This window comes from Anas platyrhynchos, chromosome 4 (genome assembly GCF_047663525.1).
Source record: "Anas platyrhynchos isolate ZD024472 breed Pekin duck chromosome 4, IASCAAS_PekinDuck_T2T, whole genome shotgun sequence".
Taxonomy (NCBI): Eukaryota; Metazoa; Chordata; class Aves; order Anseriformes; family Anatidae; genus Anas; species Anas platyrhynchos.
This window is the reverse complement of record NC_092590.1, coordinates 39,875,154-39,890,730: the sequence shown is the minus strand read 5'-3', so window position 1 is coordinate 39,890,730 and position 15,577 is coordinate 39,875,154. Positions and strand designations below refer to the sequence as shown.

The 15,577-nt window shown below is 42.4% G+C and overlaps 1 protein-coding gene across 8 annotated transcripts in view; it reads right to left on the bottom strand.

The window, feature by feature from the left end:
- MAML3 (mastermind like transcriptional coactivator 3) overlaps nt 1-15,577 on the bottom strand; it is a 254,080-nt gene that overhangs the window by 172,576 nt on the left and 65,927 nt on the right. For 2 of the 8 annotated variants that reach the window (XM_027456734.3, XM_027456733.3), the window contains exon 1: nt 13,987-14,182. The exons of 5 other annotated variants lie outside the window; for them this stretch is intronic. The gene's annotated coding sequence lies outside the window, so the exon portion shown is untranslated. Of the gene's footprint in view, nt 1-5,180; nt 5,371-13,986; nt 14,183-15,577 lie in introns of those variants that run through there. One more of the 8 variants, XM_027456736.3, reaches the window with a different exon arrangement.

The following is a 15,577-nucleotide window of genomic DNA, read 5'->3' as shown; positions in this document are numbered from 1 at the left end:
TGCTGGATCAGGCCCTCAGCCCAGATTAGCTGGGAGTTACCGCGCCTACCAGTGCCGAGAGAAAACTCTACATTTAACTGCAGTTGAAGTATTTTCTAGCAAATATGGAAATCATTTTTCACTGGTGGTGGGGGAGTTTGAAATTTTTTTTTCTATTACTGTCTCTTTCAATTACATCAACTAAGTAAGATAATTAATATTAAATAGCTAGAGCATAGATTTACTCCACCACAACTGAGATAGAAAAGATCTAGTCCGGACTTCATAGACAGGCAAGATCTTTTGAACCAACTGTGAATACCAGTTGGATTTGGGCCACAGGAGAACTGCCAGTGCTCCAGATGTCATTAAATACAGAAATAAAACCTACAGGTATTTCTTAACAACCGTGATGCTTGGCAGGTCATTTCTTATGCTACTCCATTATGTACGCATTTTTATCCCTACAAAAAAAAAATCCAATGGCGACTCATTTTTCTCGACTTCATTTTATGTAGAATATTGATGCAATGTGAGCCTGCAGAGAAAAGGTCTGGATCTGGCTACAGTACAAATGTAACCAGGAAAAGGAGAGCAGGCCACATGCATGTTTCTACATTAATCTGTTGCATGTCATCATTTTCCCATTTTTCCCACAGTCCCATTTTAGAAATTCTATATTTAGTCTACTAGATTTTGATCTTTTTCCATGGTCAGAAAGGAAAGGTTGGTCACTAAGATTTGCTAATTTTTTCCTAATCATAGATTCAGGGGGCCAGGGGAAACATATGCAAAGATATTTTATTGTTTTGCACTTAATACCTAACTCCAAAGAGCAAAAGAGAAAATAAGTTCTCTTATATATGCATTTACAAATTAAAAGTGGGCCTGGTATTCCAGCAGCCTCCAGCTAAGCACTTTCCAATATGGCCCATGACATTACACTGAGCAAGCCACCCTGAAATTATTCCCAAAATACAAAGGTTGGTTCTGTCCATAGAAAATAGCATTTGCTAGATGATCTCGACAGAGTGCTGAACTGGCAGCAGTACCAATTACATTTTCATTAGATAAACATAGACTTACATTAGCATTTTTGGCAAAACTGTGTATCGTGCTATATATTATTACATAACCTTTAAACTCTGTTCATTTCAGTCGCTTCTGTTAAATGCAACCTCAAATTTTATGTTTCGTCTTTGCCTCTGCACACCTCCTTGCAGCACAGTGAAAATCTTATTGATTAAAACCACAACGAACCGCGCTTCTTATTCGTTCTGATCCATGTTGCATCCTAGGTGTGCGAGGTGCTTCCCAAACATAGTCACAGCCTCCCTGTACCAGAACTCTCTAGGAAAGGTTAAAGCCTCACCACTGCCTCTCTGCTTTCTACTACAGCATGAACTACACCATCAAAAAAAGCAAAATATCTGCCAAATATTTTCTTTCTTTTAATCCCCACATACATGCATTTCCGCAAGGAGTTTTACTTCCAAACACACTCGTATTTCCCACCCGTGTCCATCTAAGGATAGACAGCTATCAGCAAAAAGTTCCCAGCAAATCCAACACAGATTTTACACTTACTGGTGAAGGAAAAAATATCTCGATCTGTACTGACAGTTTTATTGTAACACACAGATAAGAGATGATAATAACGAAGACACTAGATAAAAAGATGTATTTCAACGAAACCGGCTAACAGACACTGAACAGTAGCTGAACATCACAACTTGAAGCTATCTACTGGTACTTCAAACTTTCCTGATTACATTTGATTTTTCCTCTTTAAATGGCTAGTTTTCATGCCCTTAACTGTCTTGGCACTGAAACTAAGACTCTGGAGAAGATATCAGCATTTCACAACCCTCAAAGCCACCTGCTAATTAACTCTAAAGTAAACATTGTGGAATGAAATATGTGGCATTATTTTTGAATTTAAACACAAATATATATATTATTGTCATGATGTCCGCACAGTAGTTATTCAGCAGGAAGAAAAAAAAGTGCTTTCCAGAATCCTCCACCAAAACAAGTTTGCCCTCTAACACCTACTAACACAGCAGACCACTACTTAACAATTCACACTTCAACTGCTGTGTTTTACTTCACCCTTTTATCTTTCTTCCATGTTTTTGATATGTAAAACAACAAATGATTCTGAACTTGCAGCTGGCAAGTGATTTTTTTTTTTTTTTTTTATTATGATAGCTTACAAAACAGAGTTAACTTAGCTAAATAAAACTAATCAATTTACCCTGGTTAGCAGAACAGAGCATTCATTAAGTCTGTTTGCTCTAAAGACTGCTATGCACACCTTCACCACCTGGCATCTGAGCATGGACAAAGCCTATCTGATCTGGAGGAGGGAGCATGAAAAGCCCCATTTGCTCCTATGATTTCATGCTGAGGGAAACGGGACAGTGGGGGCCAGATCTTGATGTCCTTCGTTAGGAAAAAAAATAATCTCAGCAAGGTCTCCCTGAATTTTAGCCCAGTAAAAATTAAAAGAACAGAACTGAAAACAGTAAAAACTTACAAGAAATAAGCTGTACAGAAATACGTTTCCTTACAATACAAAATATTTACATCTGTATAAATTACATCTTCGTGCTTCGTTACAATCTGAATTATAATGTTAAACTCCTTATTCTGATATAAGCTTCACCAAAAAGAAGTTAAAGGTAGATATCTGGACTGATGAGCACAGCAAAGGAAGCAGATATAGATATCACATAGGCAGGGTAAATGACTCAGGTTAGGAGGACGGAATAAGTGCAGCACTAAATGGTGGAGGTTTTAAAGCCCCATCCTGTTCCCACTTACTTTGAAGACAGAATGCCTGATATAAATCAAGGTGATTTAAATTGCTGATTTTAATCAGGATTGAAATTACCAGGCAGGAAACCCTGAACGGAATAAATCAGTCTTTTTTTTAATATATAATTATTTTTCCTAGGGAACGGTCAATACTGCCTGGTTGGTAACTATTAAAACATGTAACTTGACAACCCCATATGTCCTCTGCATTAAGTATGATACATTTTCTTGAAACATGGAAGGACTATGCAGCTGCACAAAGGCTATACTTCTTGCAAGACAGTTTCTTTCTCTTTTGAACTTTCTGATGGTGATTGCTACAAAGTGAAATTCTATTAAAGCACAGCAAACCACCTTTTCTTTTTTAAATTAATTTTAAAAATACCTTTGGTGTACCTGTTATGTAAGAAGAGGAGTTCATCAAACTGGCTTTTCTCTGTATTTAAAGAAATTTAAAATTAGTGGATACCTTGTATTTTGCCCTATTCCAGTATGTAAGTGGGAAGCAGAAGTCTCTTCCTGCTCTCCCAAGAATCAGTTTTCAGGCTTAAAGGCACTAATTGAACAGAGTAAGCTCACAAAGACACCATATCAGCCCAGAAGGTTCTTATTTTCTTGCTTAGGTATTTTAAAACAATCTTGTTCCAGATTTTTTCCTAGATGTTAGCCTTTGCTGGTTTGATTTCCTTTAAAATTTCAGTACAAATATAGCACTTAGCTGCTTTTTTATGCCTGAATCATTTTAACAGGTGACAGCACGTTTACACATAAGCTCTCTTATTTACACATCTAAATTGTGTTAAATATATATATTTATTTTTCTTTTTAATGTATTAACTGACCTCATAAATCTGAGTTCCTAAGAACTGGGTGATTCAGGTTACTGATGTTCCATTCTCATTTGAGGGGTGGGACAGACAAAACCCAAAAACTAAAACCCTACCCCCCACACGTGTCCAATGAGGGCCCGAGCAGGGAACTAGAAATGAAGTCCTTTGCAGATGAGCATAAACACAGCAACTCGCGAAGGAGTGACTGCAGCTGACAAATGAAATACTAATCCCTATCCATCGGTTTATTCTGGTCAGTTCTGAACTATCTCTTTGGAATGCAACAGAGCGACAACAGCATGACCTCCAACACTGGGGGAGGAAGGGTGCTGTGCGGACCTGAGGAAAAGGAGCATTAGGGTACGATACCCCGTATCTGTCTTGTTTCAGAAGGAATCCGAGTAGTAAGACAAGACATTTTAAGCAGGTGCACTGCATGAAAATGAAGACAGAAAGCGCATGCGGGGGGCAGCGATGCTGCCAGGACTGCTTCTTCACTGTGACAGGGATGGTGCTACTGGAAATAGGAAAGAAACCCTTCAGACAGCGCTGTAGTGATCAACAGATATGACTCAATTTTAGCCTCCCTGTCTCCTCCTTCAGCTTGCAAGGAACAGGATCATTTGTGACTGCAGAAAAAGAAGTCAAATTCTTCCTTTATCTGGGCTAATCTATTTTACTAAGTTTGGCAGCAGTTCTTTGGAAAAAGACACAGAGTAATTGCTACTATTACCAGCATAATCCCTTCCTCTGTCTTAGATGTGACTTCTTCCCTCACTGCCTCTGTCAGCCTACTTTCTGGAGCAGAGGCTGAGCGAGCAGGGCATAGTACAGCGTGGTCAGTTACACGTGCATGCAGAAGTGGCCAAAGGCTAAAGCACGCAGGGAATCTGCAAGCCTTTGTCACCCATCAGGCTGTGCCAAAACATAAACAAACACACGCACAAATACTACATTATGTTGGTTGGTTTACAGCTGGTGTTGAAGCTCTCTCACTGCACCGAGTGCTGCCCACTGAAAGAAGCCACCCCAGAAAATTATGGGGTCAAAGAAATAAAATCAGAATATCAGAGGTGGAGTATGAAAGGGACATGCATTTTGTACACGTGGTTTAGCCCCAGAAGGAATTAGTACTTTGGCCATCGCTGTGATTTTACAAATCACATTTTAACATCTGGAACAGCTCTCAGCTTGATGGTCACCAACAGCATGTGTTATTTTGTAAAGACAAATTCCAATCGCTAATCCCAAGTTCGAGAAGTTACGCACTCCAAACCACCTTAGTCCCTATGGAAGCAGACAAAAGCAAGGCAATTCACATAAAAACCATCAGGCTCCTGACATGACAGCCGAGCTGGAAGGCACTTCAAGGCTCAGTCCCAGCAGCACCGTGCTGAGCCCCGCCAGCAGCTCCCCTGGATGCAGCCGGGCTCCCTCCTGCAGCTCCCGTGACACAACGGCATGGGCACAAAGGAAAAAGGGCCCGGCCGAAGCGAAACAGATCTGCCTGGCGGCCATCAGTGCCGGTGGTTACACAACCCCGCGTGTTACCGGTAGCTTCACAGGACTCCCACAGGCTGGACGGCAGCCAGGACGACCTCTCGGCTGTTTTCTGTCTCCTACAGCTTTCAGAGAAGTTTGCGCTCTCTCTCGACCGGCTGGATTTCTAGCAGCGGGTAAAAGCTAAATAAATACCCAAGCTAGAGAGCAAAAAAGAGTTAACATAAAACCTCCCCTCAAATTAAAGCGACTTCCTTTTACGTAAAGCCCATCTCTCGCTCGGGGCTACTGACAGCACAGCAAGCAAGGGGTAGCACGGGCAGCGCACACCTCCCACTGCCCGAGCCCCTGCAGCCTGGGCAGAGCTCAGGGCTTCTCGCCAAGGCTTCCCCCTGCTCACCAGAGCAATCCCAAGCACATACGTGGTTGGGTTTTTTAAACTTGTGGGAATGGACCCCGACTATTATCCATTACAGTCCTACACCTTGCAAGAGTTTTAATCCCATAGCAGTCAGTAACTCCGGATCAGACTTCCCTGAGCTTGGATCACAGCAGCAATATTTTAAGAACAGACTTTTAATTCTCAGTTTTCATAGCTGTTTTGGTTAATTCCTCAAGGCACCTAAAGTACTTGCTCCTACCAACATACTAAACTAGTATGTGCTAGTCTGGCAGACTAACGCTCCTTTTCCCAGCACTTAATCACTCACTAACTAACACAAACAGGTGTTACTGCCCCAAAACCACATAGCTGGCACTGCTGTGCCCGAGGTGACCGAGATCAGAGGGCAGCTCTGCAGCAAAGAGCTGGGCCAAAACTCACCCACAAACAGGGGCCCTTAACTCCTCGAGCCCTTCAGCACCAGTTCTGACAGAGCTGCCTCTCCAGACTTGCCCTCACAGCAAGGGGCTGAATTATGCAATGAATGACAAACCCTCTGGAATCCATACTAAAGTTGGCTGGGGGAAAAAAAAAAAAAATCCCCTCAGGCGTTCTGGCTCAGGTTTATCAACCATTACAGGATCAAATCACTTTCTGGAAGAGGGCTCTGCCACCTCTGCTGAGTAGTCAAGTCTGAATTCTCTTCCAGAGGGATGTCCTGTCCCAGAGAGTTCACCTTCATTGCTGCATGGTTCAGAATATACCTCTAACAGCGCACCAAGTGAAAAAAGCTTCAGGAACCACCACTGGAAAGAGATTGCCCTTCCTCCATTCCCACACACCCTGCTCAATGAGACATCCAGATCGCAGCCCAGTATTCACAAAAGCAGTGGTCCACCTCACAGAGGCTTCAGCCAGAGAGAAGAAAGCCATCACTACAAATATTTAAAATTCAGCCTAGTTCTGAAATTTCATCTCCCATATGCAATTGAGCCATTATTGAGATGAACCAACGTGGTGGTAATAGGGGATACTGAACTGAAGCAGCCAGAAAAACCCTGTTGCAAGTGAGAGATGTGCTGTTTTTTTTTTTTGTTTTTTTTTGTTTTTTGTTTTTTTTTTTTTGTTCTTTTTTGTTCCACCACCACCTTAGGAAGAATTAAACTTAGTCGTGCCAGGATGAAAGGCCTCTGCAGAAAAATGATTTTGGAGGAAATGAAGACTTTTTCCAATCACATAATTTTCTTGAAGTGACAGGGCCCTCCAATTCTTCAAACTTCCACCTTACAAACGGAAATTAAAAATATGGTCCCAGTTGTCAAAACACACATTTACCATAAATAAACCCATTAGTCACTGCAAGGTTCTCCCTATATGAATTATCCTGTCTTATGAGCAATTTTGGTTTGAGGCTACCACACGGTAGAGACTAGCTGTACGTCTCTTCTCCGATACTTAAAAACCAAATACAACATCCTCTGCTACAAAGAATGATAGCCTTTGAGCAATGTGACATGTTTATTATTATAAAGCACTTGTGAAAATATGTTTTCTTAATAAAAATTGAACCATCAGTGGACATCATCTGTGCCCAATGAAACCAGTCAGAGAGGAGCTGCACATAAATGTATGTATATTTATGAAATGTACATTCAGGTTCACTGTGAGGAATTAGAAATGCAGTGTTTGTGTGGGGTTTTTTTGTTTTGTTTTGTTTTGTTTTTGGCATTTCCACCATCCAGACAAATAAAATTCACACATGAACACTGAGAACCGTGAAGATTTGGGTCTCCTCCCCTTGCAGGACAGCCACAGGTCTCTGCCACTGGAGCCAAAAGTGGTGCTCTGGTTTGCACTCCTGAATCCTTTATCCTCTTTCTTTCAGTCAGAGCCCAGGCCACACACCCCAACAATCATTTGAATCCAATCTTTCCCAAACTTGCAATATCACCTTACATTCACCATGCAGCTTTTAATGCCTGTATCAGGAGTTTTGAAAAGCTTACAATTTGTGGATCTTTAGCACTCAGAGAGGGAGCGGGGGGTTTCCCAGCAAAGATGCAGATAACTTTCAGAAATTTCCCTTACTCAAATTGCTTTTCTTAACTGCCACTCAGTGTCACACGATCCCAGAGGCGTGCAGGCTGTGTGTTAGAAATGACAGCTCTAGATTTCTAAATTCTAAAATAAAAACTACAGATAGGGAGTTTGGGAAAGCAGAGCCAGCACTTGTTGACATCAGATCAAGAAAAAGTGTTACAAATAAAATCATCTTTACAAACACTCAAATATAAGCAATTAACCTTTTTTTTTTTTTTTTTTTTTAAAGCTTGCCAAAAATCACTTTATTACAAGAACTAGCATGGCTCTTTATGCAAGTATTGGATTGGGCCTGTCAGTAGTAACTTCCCAAGACATCTCCCAAGATTTGTTCCAAATATTACCACCGTGCTTGCACTTCTGTAATCTTCTCTGGACTGAACATCTCCACGGATATCTTTTACTCTCCCTCTCCTCACAAGCCCTGTCTCTCAGAGATGAGCTAAATGAAGTTAAATGGCCCTTTTAATACCCCATTATACAAACAATCCCTTCACAACACAACGAAGAATAAGAGATTGATTTATATCGATATTTACAGAACAACAAAAGGAACTGAAGCAATACATAAAAACACTGCTGTCAATAACGGAGAGGCAAATAAGTACACTATTACTTACTATTACCAAAATACCTGAGACCCTCTGTTCTCTCTGGGGGAAAGAAATGGGTCTCACTCGTGGGATGGTGCATCCTACATCTTAGGTGTGTAACTCAATGTCTTCTCCCATGCTCTTCCAACAATATGCATCTACAGCTTTCTGAGTTTTTACCTCAAGGTAAAAACTCAAACTGTTGTGATGAAGGCAAGTCAAATTTACCTAATCTGAGCACAAATACTTCCCAAACAGGTAACACACTGACATACGTAGCTGAATATGTATCTCCAGCACATTCTGGCACCCTCTGGGACGAGGAGAGGTAGCTCTGTGGCATAAGGTGCCTTACTGAAGTTCCAGCATTATGTAGTTCAGTAATTAAGTGAAGTTGTCAGCTCAGTATTATGGCTGAAACAAAAAAGTACTGCAGATAGAACTCATTTTTGTCATCTATCCAAATGCTAATAAAGTTATTTCTAAACCTGGAAAAGGCACCTTTCTGGATCATACAAATCCTATTACAAAGCACTCTCTGAAGAGCTTTTGAGACATTCTTACGGAAAAATTTCAGTTGCTTTGCCTGATACAGTAATGGCCCAGGTTGTGCAGGTCCAAGTAGGTCTGATGAAACATGGTATTAATTTTCAAGCTCACCTGTTTAACAGTATGCATCTAAATTAGCCACCCTGATGACACAAAGTGCTAACCACCTGCTTCACACACCATGGCACAGGCTGGATAGCTCAGCCAACGAAAGGATACGATTGTGCCTGTGGCTTATTGCCCTGTCAAATCTGTAAATCTTCCTGAAAACCCTCGCTGCTCAGTAGTGCAGTCTGACCTCAGGGAGGGAAGCTCATCCTCTCCCTTCCAAAAATAAGAGGCACTACCACCCAAGAGAAAGGAAATCTCTCATAGCTGTTCAGTAAAACAAGGCCTGTGGTGCACTCCTCAGCATTTCTCTCCAGATCCACCAGAAAACAGGAACACAGCCAGCCTCTGAACCACTGTGAACTACCTGAAATACTTTCCACTTGTTCCACTGGTTTGAGAAACACGCATCACCTCCTACCTCCCACAGCAATCAAGTTCAGAAACTGGTTTACGTTAGCAATGAATGGATACATCTGGGGAGAAAAAAATATATATATATTGAAATTTAGCTTGTTTTATCAAGACAAAGCAAATCCATTGGGGAAAAAAAAAAACAAAACATACCATCCCACTTAACCAACTTCAGAAGTATGCAAATAGGATTTGGACATGAAGGACCTAAAACACACATGTGTTCGTTGCTAATGTGTAAGAGGTCACTTGGGCAATAGCTTTCACGTGAACTGCTTCAGCCTGTTGGCAGCCTCCAAGACATACGTAACAGGTAACTACGAGAAGCAAGCCTGCTGTCTGCGGGTTTACATTTGCTGAGTAACTTTGTCATACAAATTCATTACCCGTGCCGCTGCAAACTGCTCTGAATTCCTCAGATCAGAGCAAAACCAAAACATCCGTCACCACCTAATTTAACCGGAGTGCAGAAAATCATGTAGCACAACATGCTGTAATGCCCTCGTGGATTTAAAACCCACTTCCTTGGGTCTCTGCACTTCTGGTGCAGCGCCTTCCTGCTTCTTGCAAATGGGAAGCATGTGGCAGGACAGCAAGGGCAAACTCCTGTACCTACTGCTCCTATGATGAACGAGACAGCAGTCCTGGAAACACAGGAGCAGGGACATGCCACATGTCCCCGTCACTGTGCTCCTGTCGGCGGAGCAGGCTACAGGGAGGCAGACCGTGCTCAGTGCGGATGAAACCTTCAGCACGCAACAGCAAGACACGACTAAGCACGTGGGAAGTGCACCATTTTCCACAGGTAATAAAGCGCTTAATTTCCCTATCCTCCCCATTCCCACTGCTGGGAGAGACCGCAAATGGCAGATCATGATGTGTAACTCAAATGCACTGAAGTTCCTCATTGCAATGGCTTCAAGAACTTCCAAGAAAAAAGCAGAGCAAACTGTGTTTTTCCCTAATTTCATCCTCGGATTAAGGATGTAAACCATTTTAGGCAAATTTCTCCGCAAGTTTCTATGCGAAACTGGCTTTGAAAATATGATACAACTAAGAACAGGATGGATACATATATACATATACAAATAGGATATATACATACACACTTTTTTTGTTGTTTGTTTTGTTTGTTTTTGAAAGCACTATATGGTCTTTATAGAAGGCATCCTCACCATGATCCACCTGTGAGCACAGCAGCTGCATTAGTACCCAGAGAGCTGCAGAGCTCTGTGATAAACTGCAGCACCATATGCATTTGACTTGCTCATCTGCACTCAGGCTACTAATCCATCTCTGCTAGGATGACTGTGAGACAACTATCCTGGGTGTTATACCTTTTTAAGCACAAACAGGCAGCTCTGATAAAATATACACACAAAAAAAACAACCACAATTAAACCAAAAGCAAGAATTATTAAATTATTGCAAGATTGCTGTCCTTGTGTATTGGAATATTAAGTGTATATGGATCTCATCTAACAAAAAAATATATATCACACTGATACTGCTCTAATAAAACTGATTACATATTTAAACAGCTTCGAACATTTTGTTTCCTGCCTTCAAAACAAGAAAGACATTTGATTTTCAGCTTACATCTTGAATCTTGAGACATGTAAGAACTGTATATTTTTTAAAAATGCATCTCTGAAGTAATACGAATTTTTTCTTAAAAGTTCGTTTATGCTACTTTCCTCTACAGAGCCCCACGCACATGACAATCATTATTTCTCCCTTAATTGGCCATCTTCCTGCCTTTACAAACATCTAAGTTTGTAAATGAAGAGCTCAGAAGAGCTTCTCTTACCTTAAAAAAATAAAAATAAATTAAAAGCATTCCAAAAGCGGGGGGGGGGGGAATTCTGAGGTGAAGCAGTTTGGTGGAGTTTCTGCCATATCCTACCGGTACTTGATCCTTGATCTGCCCAGCACAACTCACTCCTGCCACGACCTTTCTGAGCAGGTGAGCCAGTCCACGTTAAATCTTTACGTGGCGTTCTGATGTATGCTCATTATGAGATCGCCATCCACAACACATATCACAGATCTGGGGAGGAAACAGTTCTGAAACCAGAACCATGTCTTCTCAAGTAACTACTAGCAGAACTCAACATTTGAAACACACTGAATCAGAAATACCACTATCCCTAATGCTGTTGTCTACCTGCTGTGCTAACAGGTTGGGTTCTGGTGAGCAAGTTAATTCTGAAATAAAGCATCCAAGAAAGGAGGGGGAGAATGAACAGAAGCACAGCCCCGAATCACCCATCCCTAACTTACTGTATCACCAAATTACCTATTCCAGTCAGCATCCAAACTAAAGTTTCATGAAAAAATCCATTCAGAAAATTATAATTGACATCATCTTTACTAATTCTTGTATTAGAAAGCTACATACTCTGTGATTTTTTTCTCCTGGAGCACTTGAATAAAAACTTTTGTCATATTGTCCAGAGTAGGACTCAGAAGGCAGATAGAACTACGCATGAGACGAGATGCTCTACCTTGGACTTGCCATCTCACCTAAATATCACCTTAATCCCATAAGTACGTCAAGACACCACGTTCTGTGAACTGCAATACCATCTACGCAGGCCTTTCATAATTATTTTACCCTGTTTATTATTCTATGTGGAACTATAAATGAGCAGAAGCACATTGAGCAGCCTGTATCACGCTGCAGAGGTAAACCAAAACACTGTTCTCTGATAAAACAAGGAGAGACAAAGTTGGTCAGTTTTAGGGAAGGAAACCAGGAAATGACATACAAACACTACTTTTTCCCTTACAGGAAGGAGAGGGACGACCTACCCGATGCAAGTGCCGTGGCCAGCCCTTGGACGCCTGCTTCGGAGACAGGCCGTGCCCCTCAGCCCTCTCACAGCTCTGGGTCACCACATCACCCTTGCAGGTAGCAGCACTCCCAAAAACCTTCTGCAAGAGCCCTGCCGGGTGCTCCAGGCGCTGCTGAAGCCTTTCACTGCCAGGCTAACCACAGCTGCACACAACCACCAGGTTTCCAGCGGGTACCACACACAGCCCCAACACCAGCTTTAAGCAGCGTGGGATTTCACAGCAAGAAGGCCATACGAGACAGATTCGCCATCCCCGAGGAATCACTTTCTCAAGATAGCAGGTATTTGGATGCAAAATGAAGGAACAAAACAGTGCATTTCATGTGTTCAATATCCATAGCAACTTTGGAGAGAGAGGGCCTGTGCCAGCTTCCTAGAGCCCCTCTCCGGCGGTAAGGCTGCCGCACGATTCACCACAGCAACTGCTGAGGGGAAGCCTGTGACTTCGCTCCTCCAGATCAGTTTTGGTTTTGCTATCCCACACACACAAGTCTCCATTGTCACTACCCGCTGCTGCCATTTCCCACCACAGAAGTGTTACTGAGAAGGGCAGCGAACCCTGGTGTAGATACCAAGGCAGAAAATGTTTAAGAAGCGAAATGAAGGAGAGAAAATAAAATTTTTCCCTTATTTTGCATTACATAGAATATACATTTAAACATGTTAGAAAAAAATAAGCCCGGTGAAAAAAAAAAAAAAAAAAAAAAAAAAAAAACACAAAGCCAAATTCTCTAAGGGTGATTTTCAAAACTGCAGCAATCCAGACCTTGAATAATCTCATGCTAACAAGTTTGTAGGCTAAGAGTTATTTATGTCATCAAGGAATGAAGACAGATAGCACTGTAACCTCCGCACGGCATCTCCGCTTTCACTGGAATGCGAAGATCACAAGCTCAGCCCAGAAACTTGCTGCAGTGCAAGGACTCACAGACGATTTTGCACCATTACTCCCCATCCAGTGAAGGATTACACGCCAGAGCACTCCAGCCCCTTTGGAGCTCAGGGCGGCTGCCGTTCAGCCTACAGCCAAAGTATGAATCCACTGAAGTCTTCAAGGCTACTGCTTCACTGAGAACCAAAGCTATGTTGAACAAATAAAGATAACACTTGCCAAAAACATCATTAAAAGTTGGTTGTTTAATGTTTGCAGCAGTTTTCCCTGTGCAGCCTCCCTTATGCCCTGGAATGCAACCCAGAGCAATCACAACAACAGCCACCGGCTGCTGGGACCGAAATGAACAACAGCAAAAATCACATCTGAAATGTAACAATCTTTTTAGCAGTCCAAGGACAACTACTGCCAGCTAAGATATATTTTAAAGTCATTTTCTCAAATACTAGAGCATCTGTAACCACAATACTCTGCATAAACAGAAGTGATAGGAAACGCTACGATTTCTCTCTTGGCTAAGTGCTGCCCTATCCTCCTTAAGGAAATGCCTTAAACGATTGAAAAAAAGAAAAAAAAGCAAACACCTCCACTACTTTTCATAATTCTTCCACTCTTTCATCTGCCATAACCAACTCCCTTCCTCCCTTAGATTAAACACAATGAACAAGTGCTATAAGATCACCGTGGATTAGGTACAACCCAAAGGAAAAAGAAAGGAAGCTGAAAATACAGGAAATGGATACAAATCTGTGGATCTTAAACTTATCATTTCAGTACATCCCCCTCCACCGCCAACACTAATCACAAATCCTTCACTGTGTCATGTACAGCACGGTGTAAAAGCCAGTCCACACGCACATGCACTGGTCTACATAAATATAGCTATGTGGGCACGGTGGCTGCTTGTTGTGCTAAGGCCCAGGGTCAGAGCCAAGCCAAGGATCAATTCTCTGTTCCTTACCTAGGCATGCAGCATCCCAGGGCTCTCTGAACAGGCCGGAGATCCTTCAGAAGCAGCATGAAGACATGGCAGGAAAGGTACCCCTGCACAGAGGTATTTATGGCTGCTTGTCCGAATCCCCACGCCTGAGGAAAATGAAGCTGGAGTTGCCTTATTCAAGCCCCTGCACAGCACGAAGTTAAAGCAATGCAGGGAGGAGCCCCTAGTGTGAAGAAGGGAGGAGGGCACGAGGCAGAGCACAGCAGCCCCACCTGCAACCAGTTAAAAATCAACTCCACCAAGCTTCAATTGCTGAGGACCTTGCAGGACAGAGCCCTATACAAACACCTTACAAAAAGCGGCCCTGATAAAAAAAAATATGGGAAAGAAAGCATGGGAACTGTTGGTCTTTCTGTTTATTAGCTTAGTTATTCTGAAAGTCCTAACTTCAACCCTCTTTTGTGCTCCATGCATGCTGTGGTTGTGCAGAACTGACAAGCAAACCAACCCATCATCCCCACTGCCAGCGGCCTGAACAGTCACAGACATCTACGGAAAACACACGGAGACTACGGGCGGACTTGTCTCTTCCCTCAGGTCAACTAAACAACAAAGTATTCATATCTTCTTACCAATTACACTGTATGTGGTGGCAAACAAAATCGATGTGAAAGAGGGAAGTCTCGAAAGAAAGCAGCTCAGCCCCTTCCTGTAGGCAAAAGAAAAAAATCAGCCGCTGCTATCTCATTAGCCACTGCCAGTTTAAAAAGACAATTTCTCTCACCCCCTGTAAAAGCGGGTTTCCAGCATTCAGAAAGCAAACAACAGCAGACTACAAACACTGTGGAACTGAAGCACGTGAGGGGGAAGCAAAAGAGTGATCAAAATTAAATGGTTTTATGATTCACCATCTTAGACAAACTAGGAAAATAAATACTTCAGATTGCTAAGCCTCCCCAATTCCCACTGCACGTACAAGTATGTTCCTTATCTGAACAGCCTGCGAGATCCCTGACTGGAAAACTGATTGCAGGTTCAAAACTTCAGCCTGAGACTGTACTTCACATTTCAATGCAGAAAACAGTGTGCTTGAAGGATTCCAGTCAGCACTTCCTGGCTGTCAGACCTGTCCTTAAACCTCTGCTAATCCAAGCACATCTCTCCCATGAATTATACATACTGGAGTAATATGCAAGCAAATGGCATGTACACGCGAGTGTTTAAAGAAAAATGAACTCTGACTTTTGCTGCTTCTCACGGCCTTTCCTGTGCCAGTGCCTGAATTAAGGGACAGAAGAATCGCATCCACCTACCCCGGCGTTACTCAGCTCAAATTAAAAAAAAAGTACGGCAGCAGGTAAGCATGTTTCAGGTCACACGTTCGATACGTCTGTCCTGGGATAAGGGCGAAGTTTCACAACAGGATTAAGGTGTTGTAAGACTGTGCTGCCCATGGGAGGGACAGTCAAACAAACCATGGCTCTGACCCAGCTGAACACTAACCCAGAAGAAAAGGGAAAAAAAAAAATGTTTCCGTCCTCCCTACCCGCTCGGTAGGTTGAGCCAGCTGACAGAGCTGGCAAAGGGAGGCGGCAAGAAAACGCGGCCACTG